At 49.5% G+C, this 13,456-nt stretch overlaps 1 protein-coding gene across 1 annotated transcript in view; it reads right to left on the bottom strand.

Annotated features, from left to right (window-relative positions):
* PLXNA4 (plexin A4) overlaps positions 1-13,456 on the bottom strand; it is a 399,973-nt gene that overhangs the window by 144,205 nt on the left and 242,312 nt on the right. The window lies entirely within an intron of this gene.

Here is a 13,456-nt window from a genome sequence, read left to right as displayed (position 1 = left end):
TGTTACAGAAAGGCAATAGTATTTGCCATACTTGTGAGCAGAAAACATGTGGGTGTAACGTGGGCATTGTAGTGTCACACCTTGGAAGGAGCCAGGCAAGAAGCCAATGCCATAAGTTTTACACCGAGTGGGCTTGTTCTGGCAGTTGAAACCAATGGCTCATGTCTCAGATTTTGGAGTAGATGGAGGGTCCTGAAACCTCCTAGAGGTTTTATTTGTGTCCCCAGGGAAGCGGATGTGGACACGCCAGGAAAATGTGCTTCAGGCATGAGTCATCCTCAGTCTTCTGAGCACAAGAACACTTAGCAGACGAGTGTCCCTGGGCAGCCCACAAGCCTTTCCTAGAACTGCTTGGACCACGTGGAGACAACCAGGAAAGAGTTTTCCCCATACCCACCATGTTTGGAGGGCAAATCTAGCAAAGCTGGCCCACACTCCAGAATCAAAAACATCACAAGTCTAAGCTGATAGATTCAACACAATCCCTGCCCAGTGCTAAGAATGCCACCCACACCGGTCAGGACCAAACACTGCGGACAATGTGGGAAGGGTGAGGCGGCACTGGAGGGAGACGGGGGAGGCCAGTGCTAGGGGATCACCAAACTTGATTAGATACCATTTGTATAAGTCTCTGTAAAATACCCACAGTATAATTTTAGAGATTTTGAGACCTAGAGAAAGAATTATATTTCAACTATTCCTACTGTGTACTCTTTAATATTTAAACTTAACCTCTTATAAGATCAAGGAGAACAGAAGAGTTATTCAGAGGAACTAAATTATAGCAGGGACACCACATTAGTGACAACTGATTCCAACAGTTCATCTGAAAGTCAGCTGCCCCTCGTTTCTGTTGAATTTAATGAACTCTGACAACAGGGTATTTTGTGATTTACGTGTGTGATTTTAGGTTTGTCCCAGGCTCTGTTTGTTTGTTTGTTTGTTTGTTTTACTTTTAAACATTTTTAAGCTCTCCCTAAACACCAGTGAGATGGTTTTGCATATAATTCCTTGTTGATATACCCTCTTAATCTTATGACTTTGATGTTCATTTGCCATGACCTGCATGACCCCTCCAGCATCCATTCTACCCTCTCTCACCATTTGGGTGGGATTGGACCTGGCCCCTGCTTACTGGGGTGGTCCTTGATGGGCATAAGCAAGTCAATTTAATCTCACTCTCTTACCACCGTGATGGAGAGAAAGCAGGCCCAAGCCAATCAACATGTAATCAGAGCCAAGCAGGAACTATGTTTCATGATGGGGGAAGAAAGGGTCTGTCCTCACTGTCAATAGTGTCAAAGAAACAGGAAGCTCAAAGAACTGTTGGCAGCCCTTTTGGCCTAAGGAGGGGAGCTGGAACCAGGGAAGTCCTAACTGATATACAGATAATAGATGAGAAAATTAGCCCCAGGTGCATGAAACAACTGGCCTGAGCTATAAAATCTGGGAAGAGAACTCTGATATGAGAGACATCTGTTCCTTGCTGGGTTTCACAGTTCCTTCCTGAGGGTTCAAGGCAAGGAGCTGAGGTCACTGTCTGTCTCTGCTTTATACAATTCCAGTGGCTTTTGCCAATCATTCCTGATAGTGATGCTCAAATACTTAAGCTTGGCAAATATTGATTTTAAAAGGGAAGAAATATATTGATGAAGTTAAAACTCCTCTTTGCTAATTTCCCATTAAACTCATTAAAAAAACACCCCAAAACTAGTAAAGGAATTAAAGAGAGATCTGTTCAGCTCTGAAAATCAAAATGGCCCGAATTCCAATAACCCCCCTGTTTCTGTGCCCACTCCCAAGCCACCAGGCATCTACCTGGCCAGGTCCTGACTTAATCTGAATGAAATTGGAGTTCATGCAAAGCCAATTGGGATTACCACTCAAGTTTGACTGCATGGTGATGGCCTTGGCCCCCAGCCTAGCCAGGCTTCACCTCCAGCTGTGCATTACCTCTGGAACAGCATTAGGAGAGTGACAAGAGGGATACTGAGCACCCTGGCTGGTCTCCAGTCCCCTCAGGTCCCTGGCAGGAGCAGGCTCCCCAAGGGAAATTGGATTTAGTGCCTGAGCGATCTTCTTTATCATTTACTTCCAACTCCCCTGCTTTTTAGAATGAGGTGATGTACTGGGTGTAGGTGAACATCAGAGGAAAAGCAGGGACAGAGAGATGGACCAGGGAGCACCCATAGGGCAAGTTCTCACAGGGTGGCCTTCTCCAGGGAGGCAGGATAGTGTTATGATCCCCCTTCAGCACTCTGTCTGTGTAGGAAATCAGTTACAGTGTATTAGAAAGACAGGTCTCCCTCTCCCCACCACCTCACCCCACCCCACCCCACCCCACCCCACTCCACCCACCCCGCCCCACCCAATCGACTACTTGTTTCAGAAAACTGAAAGAATCTCACACAAAACACGGATAAAAGGCATTTGTGGTGGGATCTGCTGAATGATGACAATCCTAAAATTTAGGTAAGATGGACCAGCTGCCAGCTCTTGGGCTCTTACAAAAACAATAGCAACAAGAGTGGTAAATGACTCAGAAGTACTATGTGTCAGGTACAGTGCTAGGCATTCTACTTGCATGTACCTTCTCATTTACATCTCATCATAGTAATAGGAGTGTGACAGATGGTTATTAGACATAGTGTGGTGGACACATTGTAAGGTATATAAATGTAGAATCAGTATACTGTATACCTGAGTCTAATATAATATTGTATCCCAACTATACTTCAATAAAAAAATAGAATAAATAAATCTCATAACTCTGTGAGATGAGCATTAATATTACTCCATCTGCAGGAGAGGCACAGAGAGGGTTAACAACTTTTTCAGGGTCACGCAGCTCTTGCCTGGCATGGTCTTGGCCCACACCAAGGTCTGACTGATTCTAGTGTCCATGTTTCTATGTGTTCACATACCACAGTATTGGTTAGATAAACCTGAATCCCTTCAAGGACTGAAAGTAGTTGATGTTGAACAAACATCACCCAGGGAGTGCTGGAGGAGCCTTGTCTACTGTGTATGTCTGCCGAGTCCTTCTGGGAAAGAATAGGGCCTGCGAATGAAGACGCTCCTCTTGTAAATTTTCAAAATTACGATCCCTTATATTTTTGCTTTATACCTTTCAAAGCATTCTTAAATAACATTGTTTCATCTGACGGCTGTAAAATTTTTATGGTGTTGACTGCCAGCATAGTCATTCTCATGTTACCGATAAAGCAACTGCGACTGGGGCTATTCTGCTCCTTGCCCCAAATTCAAGGATAAACCTATGACATTCAGGACTAGAACCCAGGTCTCCTGCTCCATAGCTCAGCACTTGCCTCTTAGCTGTTTAGGTTTTCCAAAAGCCTTTGACAAGGTTCCACAGGAAAAGGTATTTAAAAAATAACGAGTCTCCGTGGGACTTTGGGCAGTTTGGCCATGGAGAGAGAGCTGAGTTAGAGACAGAAAAAGACACGTTTCTGTGCGGAGATGTGGGAACTGGGGGACTCCCCAAGCACTGGTGTTATGACTAGTCTTATTAACATTTTATATAAGTGGTCTGGAGGAGGGAACAGGAAAATGTGCAGAATATCCTAAGCTCCACGGGATGGCAGGAAGGCCAAGGACAGAGATGAACTGCAGTTAGATGGGGCATCTTTTCTGCAGGGACGGGGTGGGGGAGCTGCATGTGGGTGAACAGACCTGGGACTGAGGGTCTCACCATCTCATGGGGGCAGAGGTCATGCCCCAGCAGTCAGCACAGCAGCCCCACTACCCGGCACAGTCCCCAAGACTTGGTTAGTGCTCAGTAAGTAGTTACTGACAAGCATCGGTGAGGGTGTGGGGAAGAGGGAATCCTTACATACTGTTGGTGGGAATACAATATGGTATGGCCACTATGGAAAACAGTATGGAGCTTCCTCAAAAATTAAGAATAGGACTCCTATATGGTCCAGCAATCTCACTCTTGCATATATATCTGAAGGAAATGAAATCAGTATCTCGAAGTGATATGTGCACTCTCATGTTTACTGCAGCATTACAACAGCCAAGACATGGAAAAAACTAAATATCTGTCAGTGGATTACAAAATGTGAAATATTTCTATCAGTCAGCTTTAAAATAGAAGGAAATTCTGCCGTTTGCAACAACAAGGATGGACCTGGAGGACATTGTGCTAAGTGAAATAAGCCAGAGACAGAAAGACAAATACTGCAGGATCTCACTTATATGTGGAATCTAAAATAGTCAAAGTCACAGAGGCAGGGAGTAGAACGGCGGTTGCCAGGGGCTGAGAGCAGGAACAGCAAGATAGTGGTCAAAGGGTACAAAGTTTTAGTTGAAGATGAAAAAGTTCTGGAGATCTACTGTACAGTCTGGTAACTATAATTCAAAATACTGATTTGTATATTTGAATTTGCTAAGAAGATAGTGTAACAAAAAAAAGGGGGTTCTATGGAAACCAGCCTCACAGCATGAAGTCCTAACTGGGCAGGTCATGGTGGGTTGTCACGCCCCAGGCATACGACTTTTTAGTAAAAGGTTTATCTTTGCCTTAAGCCCCCCTTGTCCAGGTTCCGGTGCATCCAGATTAACAAGTGTAAGAAATAAGCATCACCGCCCTCTATAGAGAACATAATCTTGTTAGCTGTCCGGTAAACCAATCCCCACTTTGCTTTCTCCCAACTTCCTGTAACCTTCCTTACCTTCCCTCTTTCATTTCAAATGCATAAAAGAAACTGCAAAACTGTCTCTTTCCAGAGCATTTGAGATCTTGCTTCCCAGCCACTGTCGTCAGTTTTGGTTCAAATAAACTCATAACAATTCTTAACAGGTTTGAACATTCTTTGCATTGATGGTAGACCTTAAGTGTTCACATCACGGAAAAAAAATAAAAATGGTAATATGTGAAGTGATGGGCATGTTAATTACCTCAATTGTGGTGGTTATTTTATAATATATATATATCAAAACATCAAGTTGTATACCTCGAATATATACAATTTATATACAATTTTGTCAATTATACTTCAATAAAGATGGAGAAAAGCAAGTAACTATTAAATAAATTATGAACTCCCTCTGGAAAAATCAAACTCACATTCTGCCAATCAGATGAGGGACCCCTAGCTGATCACGGTAGGATAAAGTATGGTCAAGGCAAGAGGCAGGATCAGGAAAGGCTAACTCTGTGTCCCCACTTATTGTTCCTAATACTCATGGCAACAAGAAAGGCCAACAAAGGCGACAGGATGGCCAGTGGCTATGGTTTAGCCACCAAAGGCAGGGGCCACCCTCAGGCTGGAAAGTGACAGCTTAGAACAAACAGGATTTATTATCACATATTAGGACCAATAACACTTATTATTTTACAGTGTGGACAATACTGGTGGGTCACCTAAGCAGTGAGAAAGGAGAGAACAGCAATTGATTTTTTTTAAGGTAGGAAATATAAAGAAGCCACTGATGTAAATTTGGCTGTTTAGGAGATGTTATTCTCTGAGGCTGACACCAAGGAGAAAGCACATCCTAACCCTACGTGTCCCTTGACAGAGTGACAAGCCTCACTCATTCATCATGGACATGCATTTTGGAATGGCCACTGTGTTCCAGGCTTCCAGGGAGGATGGGTGAGTCTCAGCCCTGCCCTCCAGAAGGCCTTCTCCTGAAGGGCTCAGGTTTCACACAAATAAGGCCAAGTGGCAAATGCTACAACGGGTGTTCACAGGCCTCTGTGCCTTCTTCCCAGAAGACCTGGCTGACTGATTAGAGTGCAACCAGGAATTACCAGCCCAGCCCCGAGCGAGGCTCAAAGGAGCATGTATCCCAGCACCACCAACTATGACAGTTTGGTGAATAAAATACATGGTGGGTGATAATAGACTCATTAAAAAGCCACCTTAGGAGAAAAAAATCTAAGCCACTAGGAAGACTGGTCTGAGTAAGGAAATGAGTGTTCCTAACAGATTTTATAGACATAACACAGTGGCAGAGGGCAGGAAGAGCAATAGCATGGAGAGCGGGGTCCGGGGAAACGTGGCCATATTCACACAGCGCTGTCCTGCTGAGAACGGGTATGACTGTGTTCCCTGTGGGGGTGGGGGTCCTTCAGGCTTCACCTCAGGACAGTGGAATGTTCTTCTAGATGAGCTCTGTGCAACAGAAACGAACACCAGCCACGTATACAAGACTAAAGTTTCTACTAGGGGTCACATTGGAAAAAGAAACAGGAAAAACTGATTTTAATCATCTATTGTATCTAACCAATGTCTCCAAATATTAGCATTTTAACATGTATACAGTATAAAAATTGTTAAGGAGATAGTTTGCATTCATTTCTTCATGCTAATTCTTTGAGACCTGAAGTACATACAGCAGACCCCCGTTTGGACCAGCCACACTTCAGGCGCTTGGTAGCCACAGATGGCCAGAGGCCACCATACTGAGCAGTGCCATTCTAGGTTATTGGCTTGGTGACCACCCTGCTAGGGTGCTCTCTGCTGAGCTCTTCCCCACTCCACTGCCCCCCACAACCCTGTGTCTCTTAGGACATTCATTAAAGCATAACAACCCATCGTCTGCACTTTTTTGGAGCTCACAGGCTGTGAGCTCGAACCGGCTATATGGTCATGGTCAGTCCAAGAAGCCATAATGCACAGCTGTGTGGGCTCGCTTCTGATCTAGGCTGTCACTCAGCAGGAACTCCCTGTTCCTCGAAATAGTCAAATATTTCACAACTGCTCTGGGAGGGGACCAGCCAGTCAGAAGAGCTGCTGCGGGGAATCAGGGGGTTTTAGAGGCTCCCAGCTGCACCAGGTAACACTGCTGGGGGTAAATGGGGGGCACTTGGATCTGGGGACACAGCTAAGTGCCAATCACAAGGAAGAGTGTCATTATTTAACACCTGCTGAGTTATTCACAACAGTCAAGACGAGGGAACAGCCTGCGTGTCTGCTGATGGATGGATGTTACCAGCCCTGGCCGAGGAAGTTCTGGGGCTCTGCCGTGCAGCACTGTGCCCACACTCTAAAACACTGGACTGTAGGTTTGAAATTTGCTAGGACAGTGCGTTTTAAGTGTTTTCCTAAAAAAAAACGAACAAAAGAAAGGAAATGGTAACAGTGTGAAGTGATGGATATGTTAATTAGCTTGATTGAGGCGATTATTTCACAGTCTATGTACATCAAACAGCAAGTCCTGCACCTTAAACATACACAATTTTAATTTGTCAACTGTACCTCAGTAAAGATGAGGCCACAGTAGGACGTAATGACTGAGAATCGGTCCTGCCCCTATTAGGCAGGACTCTCCTTCAAAGGGGTCAGCGAGCACTGCACCATGCCCTCCATGTGGCCTCCCAGGGACAGGGCACACACAGGCGTCCTCGCATCACCCCACCCCACCCCACCCCACCTCCTGAGCACTGGGTCTCCAGCCTGGGGTGGTCCTAGGCAGCGCAGCCCCCTTCCCTCCAGCCCAGCCAGCAGCCAGCACCGCCGCCCCTCTGCAGCCCTGGCACGGTGAGTGTCTGCGCTGCCAGGCAGCCTGCTATTAAAACATCAGCAGCGTGGCCTCCACAAAGGTCAGCCATCCGGGGAACTCCTGGCAGCTGCGTGTTTGTTTATTGGAACACTATCTGGGCCAGGCTGTTTATTTACATCCATTGAAGGATTGAACAATAAATATCGTCTCCCAGTAGCAGGCAGATGCTTGCACTAGAGCGCTCTGGCTGCCGCCTTGCTTGGCATAATCTCCCTAATGAGCAAACAGTGCTATTTATCTTTAAAGGTGCGGGCCACCTCGGAGTCCCCCTTCCCTCGCTCCGCTCACCTCCCCCCCAAACTTCCGGGTCAAGGTCTACAACAGCCAGGTTTCTAGGCTGGGCCCAGGCATAGGGGGGTGACCATGGGGTGTGATCTAGCAGGCGGGGGAAACGGAACCAGAACTGGAGATGCAGGCTGGGAGCAGATTAAACCTGGGGACTAATGTCTTAGGGCCACTCTGAATTCTCCACTTAAGCCCTCAAACCTCAAACCACCTAGTAGTGTGGGTGGTGGGGAGGGGGGTGGTTAGGCCTCCATCACAGAGGCAGGGATGGTGTTGTTTGTGGAGAGGCACACCCCACATTCGAGGGGTGCCGGAGCCCGAGTTAGGCCTGTTTCTCACTCAGGCAAGTTTCTGAAGTGCTCAGAATCCCAAGGGGCTCCTGCAGGTACCTGCAGACCAGTCAGTTTACAACATAGTGGCAGGTGGGGGTGCGGACAGGAGGCAGGTGAGGTGCTCAAGGGGGGCGGGCCAGGCTCTGCTCCTCCTGTCAGAGCCTTGAGCGCAAGACTTCAGCTCTCTTACCTGACCTGGCTCTCTGTCCTGGCTTCAAGCTGCCACCCACTGAGGCAGAAGTACAGGTGAGTATCCTTGGTGGGAAACGAGTGACGGGGCTACTTCTCCAGCAAGCTAGAGGGTTAGGGTGTCTCTTGGGGGGGGGGGAATAATAAACTTTCTGGATCTTCTATTCAGTTGGCCCCAAAGGCTCTAAGTGCCACAACCCTGGTGACTATCAGTCAGCCCCTGGCCACACTGGCTGAAAAGCAGGTGGAAGGAAGTGTGAACAGGACATAGAGTGCCAGCATCGAGAGCACAACAGGCGCTTCTTTCTGAATGAATGAGTGAATGAGTGAATGAATGATCTAACTTTGAGCCTCAGTTTCCATAGTTGGAACAAGTAGACACACATATGTGCTCACGGACACAAACACACACGTGAACGCTCTAGAACCCCCCTTCATAATCCTTTGACAAAGTGATGGAAGGTAGGCGATTGGGGTCCTCTCGAGAAAGGAGGGCCCGGGAAGGGAGAGGCAGGCCAGCAGAAGGGCTGCCACAAGTATGAGGTGTGCGGATGTTCGCACCCGCTGCTGTGGAGTGAAATTCTTTAGAGAAAGGGATCTTTACAGAAGAAATACTGAGTTTGCAGGGCAGTGGATGGAATGACCTCCAGGTTCCCACCAGACTTCAGGGATGGGGAGTTTATCTCCTGCCAGGGACAGCTCGCTCATGTCCCCCGCCTCCCCCAGCACTCACTTAGTGTCAATACTCCTGGAACCCCAAACATCTAAAAACAAGACTTCCCCCATAATGTTGCTTGACTTTCCCCCAGTGCCTTTGTTTCTAAAATCATACCCTGCCCTCTCCTCTGGCAACTCCAATCTCCTTTCCCTGCTCCACTTTTCCTTTCCCACATCCCTGTTGCCTTCTTAAATAGTGTCTAACGTATTGATTATGGTCCTTGTTTATCTCCCTTGTCACAAGAGCAGAGATCTTTATCTCTTGTGTTCACCGATGTATCCCAAATGCTTGAACCACATAGTAGGTGCCGGATAAATATTTGTTGAATAAATGAATGAATGGAAATGCTCAAACCATCCATCAACATCTTAGTTCATCCTCATGATACAGGTCTTTATTTTACAGTGAAGGAACCAGACAGTCAGGGATGCTCTAACTGGGAGATCAGCTGCAGGAGAGGAGCTGGGACTGTCCACCACAGACCCCAGCGGCCCACGGTGCCCTGTTGCACCTTGGAGTGGACTTTACATGCCGCAGCTACGCTCCCTGCCCGGGTCCCAGGGCTCTGAATGTGGGCAGAGCCCTGCTTCTGTGTTCCTGTTGCCAAAGCCCCCCCTAGAAGAGCACAATGGGGGCATTTTGTTTCCATTTCCTGATTCCAGCCAGGAGAGAGGGGATGCAAAGGGTGTAAAACAGTAACTAATTAGACAGGCCCTGTGTGGGCACAAATCCTGCACCCTGTTACCAAACACTGTCGGGACAGTGGGTCCCTCTGGGTCTCGGGTTACACACTCCTAAAGCTGAATGATGGTTTCCTGGTTGGCCTTAGGACTTCGTGCCTTGTGTTGTCCGGATCAGAGAAACCAGGGACAATGGCTTCTGTCCCTTCCCCACCTGGTTGGGTGGTGACCCAAACAATAAATACAACTTCAAGAGAGAAAGATACTGAAGAAGTAGAAAGGAAAGTCAGTATGGTTGATAGGACGGAAGAAAGGGCCAGGAAAAGGTTCAGCCAGCCGGTTTCAAAGGCAAGGTATTTACCTTCGGCCTCTCTTGTTGCTCCCTTCCAAAGAGACTCGGGGGGAGAACCGCATGTGCGAGGAGCAGGCTTGAAACCTTGGTGAGTCAGCCAGATGTGGCCTGAGTCACCCCTTATCTGAGTAGCCTATACCCCACGCCTTGGCTGGCCGATTCCCATGTCTCTCTGGTCACAAAGAAGCCTGGACAGACTGCTCCCGCTCCTAGGAAAACGGGTGCAGAAGAGAGAGAGCCCCTCCTGCCTCACACTGTGCAGTGAGCTCCACACACATCGGCTCACCCGGTGTTTGGCAGATGGACCCCGCCAGTTCACGTGACAAAAAGCCGGAGTCCTCTGCTCCTGGGAGGGAATGTGAGGGCAGGAGAGCAGGGGTTAAGCGGATGGTGTGAATCCCACCTCTGCCACTTAGGAATCGTGTGGCCTTAGACGGCCTACCAAACTTTTCTGAGCTTTGCTCTCCTCCGAGGAGAAACAGAGATAAATAACAACAATCCATTGATATTGTTATTCTGGGAATTTGATAAGATTCCAAGAGTTCTTAGCAGAGAGAGGAAGTACTAGTTAAGTTTCCATAAATGTCTTCGGGGATTACTATCGATGCAAATGAATCAATCCCCATGACCCCACCCACCCCAGTGGGAGCACCACCCCGGTGCTCCATAGAAGAGAGATTAGAGCATGTGGCCCACAGACTGGGCTCCCAGCATCTGACCAGGTGACCTAGGGGTTGGAAAGAGAGAAGATTCACAGTTCAGCTCTGGGCCATCCAAAATAGACTAGAAAAGGGGCCGTGCAGGACAGAGGGCAGGGAGCAGGCCCGGAGGAGTCTGTGCCCACGGACGGGGTGTTCCCCTGGGCATTCTACCAACATGGACCCAGAGACCTTCACGTGGCTGTCCTGAAGCTGGAGGAACTGCCTAGGAAACCTGAGTCTGCATTAGCCCGGGTGTAATTCAGAAAGCAGCAGCTTTATGCAGAAAGGAAAGCAGCTTTCCTTTCCTGGGCAAGCCACAGGAGGGGAAGTGGGGCGCCACAGCCTGGCCTCTCGGAGAGGAGAGGCGTCCCTGAGGACCCATCCAGGGCAGAAAGCAGTCAGGGCTGGCAGGATGCTGAGGAGAAGCAGGGCCACTTCCTAAAGATGAAGCAGTGGCCCTACATGGTATTGGGGCAGAGCCTCAGGCCCAGAATCAGGACCCCGACTGTTCTTCCATACTCCCTGTTGCCTCCGGACAGTCACACTTCTCCCTGCCCTCCCCACATTCTCTGGGCTCGGCGTGCCCTCCTATGAGATGGGGGTATCTCCTCCCTTCTGAACCCCCCACAACTGTTGGAGTCACGAATGGGTTAACGAACAGAGGTGTATCGAGTGCAAGGAGCGGTGTGCAGTCAGCGTTTCTCTCTTGCTGGAGTCTTGCCTCCTCTGGAGAGGGGTCAGCAGCTGCTGAACACAGCTGTATAGTAACCAGAAGGAAACCTCTGTCCAGCTGCAGCGCCCAAGGAAACCAGAGCAGAGAGAAGACTGGGGACGGGTGGACTCTGGCATGAGCTGTCACAGGAGTTTCGGGAGTCCTAACTGGTTGGGTCTTGACTCAGAGGATGGAAGCTTCCAGCACAGAGCCTGGAACAGAGCAGGGCCTCAACAATTGAGTGTTAACTGAACGAGGAAGGTGGGTCCTGCCTGGGTTTTGTCCAGGGCTCAGGGCAGCTTCCCCTCCCCCATTCTTTCACACCCCAGGGGTTACCAGGCACCACGTGCTCCCACTCCTCCAGTTCCCAAGTCCAAGACCTCCTCCCATCTGGGGATCAAGACTGTGGTCTCTGAACCACTGTCTCACCCTCACCCCGATCGTTTCTGTCTTCAGACTGTCTGTGAGATAATGCCACCAGCCTGGTAGAGCAGAGCCAAACCCTCCACCCCGCAGGCCTCCTCCCAGCCCCCCCACCTCAAAACACCTCATTTCCTCCCCATCACCCCAACAATTACCGAGCACTGACCGCCCAAAGCAGCTGGGGTGCCACACCCCGATCATTCCTCCATGCGGCCTTTCCTGCCAGGCCCGGTGCTCTCCTTGAGGCACAGGGTGAATGAGTCCCACTCGGAGCCCTGTTCACACCACCTCCCTGCAGCTTCTCTTTCCCCCACTTTCCTCTCTCCTTCCTTTCAGCCAACCCACGCCCGTCAGTCCCTCTGGGTCTGGCCCAGGACACCTGTCCCAAGGCTCTCTCCCTAACACCTGCCCCACTCTGATCCCCTCCTCCTGCTGCGTCACCTGCGACCACACCCGCAGCCACCCAAGGCTTGCGTGCAAGTCTATTCTCCTTTGCTCCCCTGCTTTGAGTGGGCCCGTTTTAGCCTTGAGAGTGTCAGCACCTCGAAGACAGGTCTGCAGCCAAGTGTGTAAGCCCGGGGTGGGGTGGGGGGGTGTAGCCAGTCAAGCAGGAGTCCCGATTCTATCACTAACGCTTGCAAATTCAGGCAGAATGCGTACGATTGATTCCATACCCTCAGCTGAAATCTGGGGCTCAGAGGTCTGAGTTCCAGGTCGCTGTCAGCTTCACCGGGCGGATTAGGAGACGCTCTGACTGAAGTGCCTGGCACACGCAAAGTCACAAATGCGTACGACGGTTGGTTGTGGCCAGTTAACACAGAGCTGCGCTCAGTTAGCGAGCAGGAAGGCAGAGACGAGATAACGCGGTGACGGTGGGAACCGAGCAGAGCACGGCTCCCAGCGAGGCCTCCAACAGCTCTGGCACCCCGGGAGGTGCTTAATAGGTGTCTAGTAAATTAACAACGAAACATGTGAGCTCCATCAAGAATGAACGAAGGTCAAAAGGGTCCCAGCTTCCTCAGAGACTCTCCCAAGCTAATATCTCCTTGTGTCCTGTCCTTAAAGGCCATCAGCCTTCTTTCTAACACCAAGGGCCGCAGCTGCAGCAGCCAGCGGTTCCCCCTCGTCTGACGCTGGTCAGTGCTGCCCCATTGCTTAGCCCCTACGCCCTGTTTGGCAATTTCCTTGCCAAATAAATAACCCAGGGGGTGTCAGACAAGTGCGTTTCACCCCAGCATCTGCTCTCTGATGAAGGGTGAGCTCTACTCTGGGTCCTTCCCCTGCACCCTCATCAAGAGGCTGGGGCACCAGCCCGTTCATGGGAGCCATCCAAGGACAGCTGTGTGTGCCTGTGATGCTAAGAGCGGCCTGCTTACCTACTGCAAAGGACCCAAGTCGAGAACACAACTCCTCAAACAGAGACGAGAAATCCTCATTAACCTCTTACCCTACTGACTACATGGCACCTCCTCCGGGGAAGCAGGTTGGTCAGGATGGCACCCCTTGGCTTCTGGCTGAGTGGTGGAGGGTC

This window comes from Miniopterus natalensis, chromosome 10, assembly GCF_054644295.1.
Source record: "Miniopterus natalensis isolate mMinNat1 chromosome 10, mMinNat1.hap1, whole genome shotgun sequence".
In the NCBI taxonomy this organism is placed as follows: Eukaryota; Metazoa; Chordata; class Mammalia; order Chiroptera; family Miniopteridae; genus Miniopterus; species Miniopterus natalensis.
The sequence above is the reverse complement of the archived record's forward strand: the minus strand, read 5'-3'. Positions and strand labels throughout refer to the sequence as shown.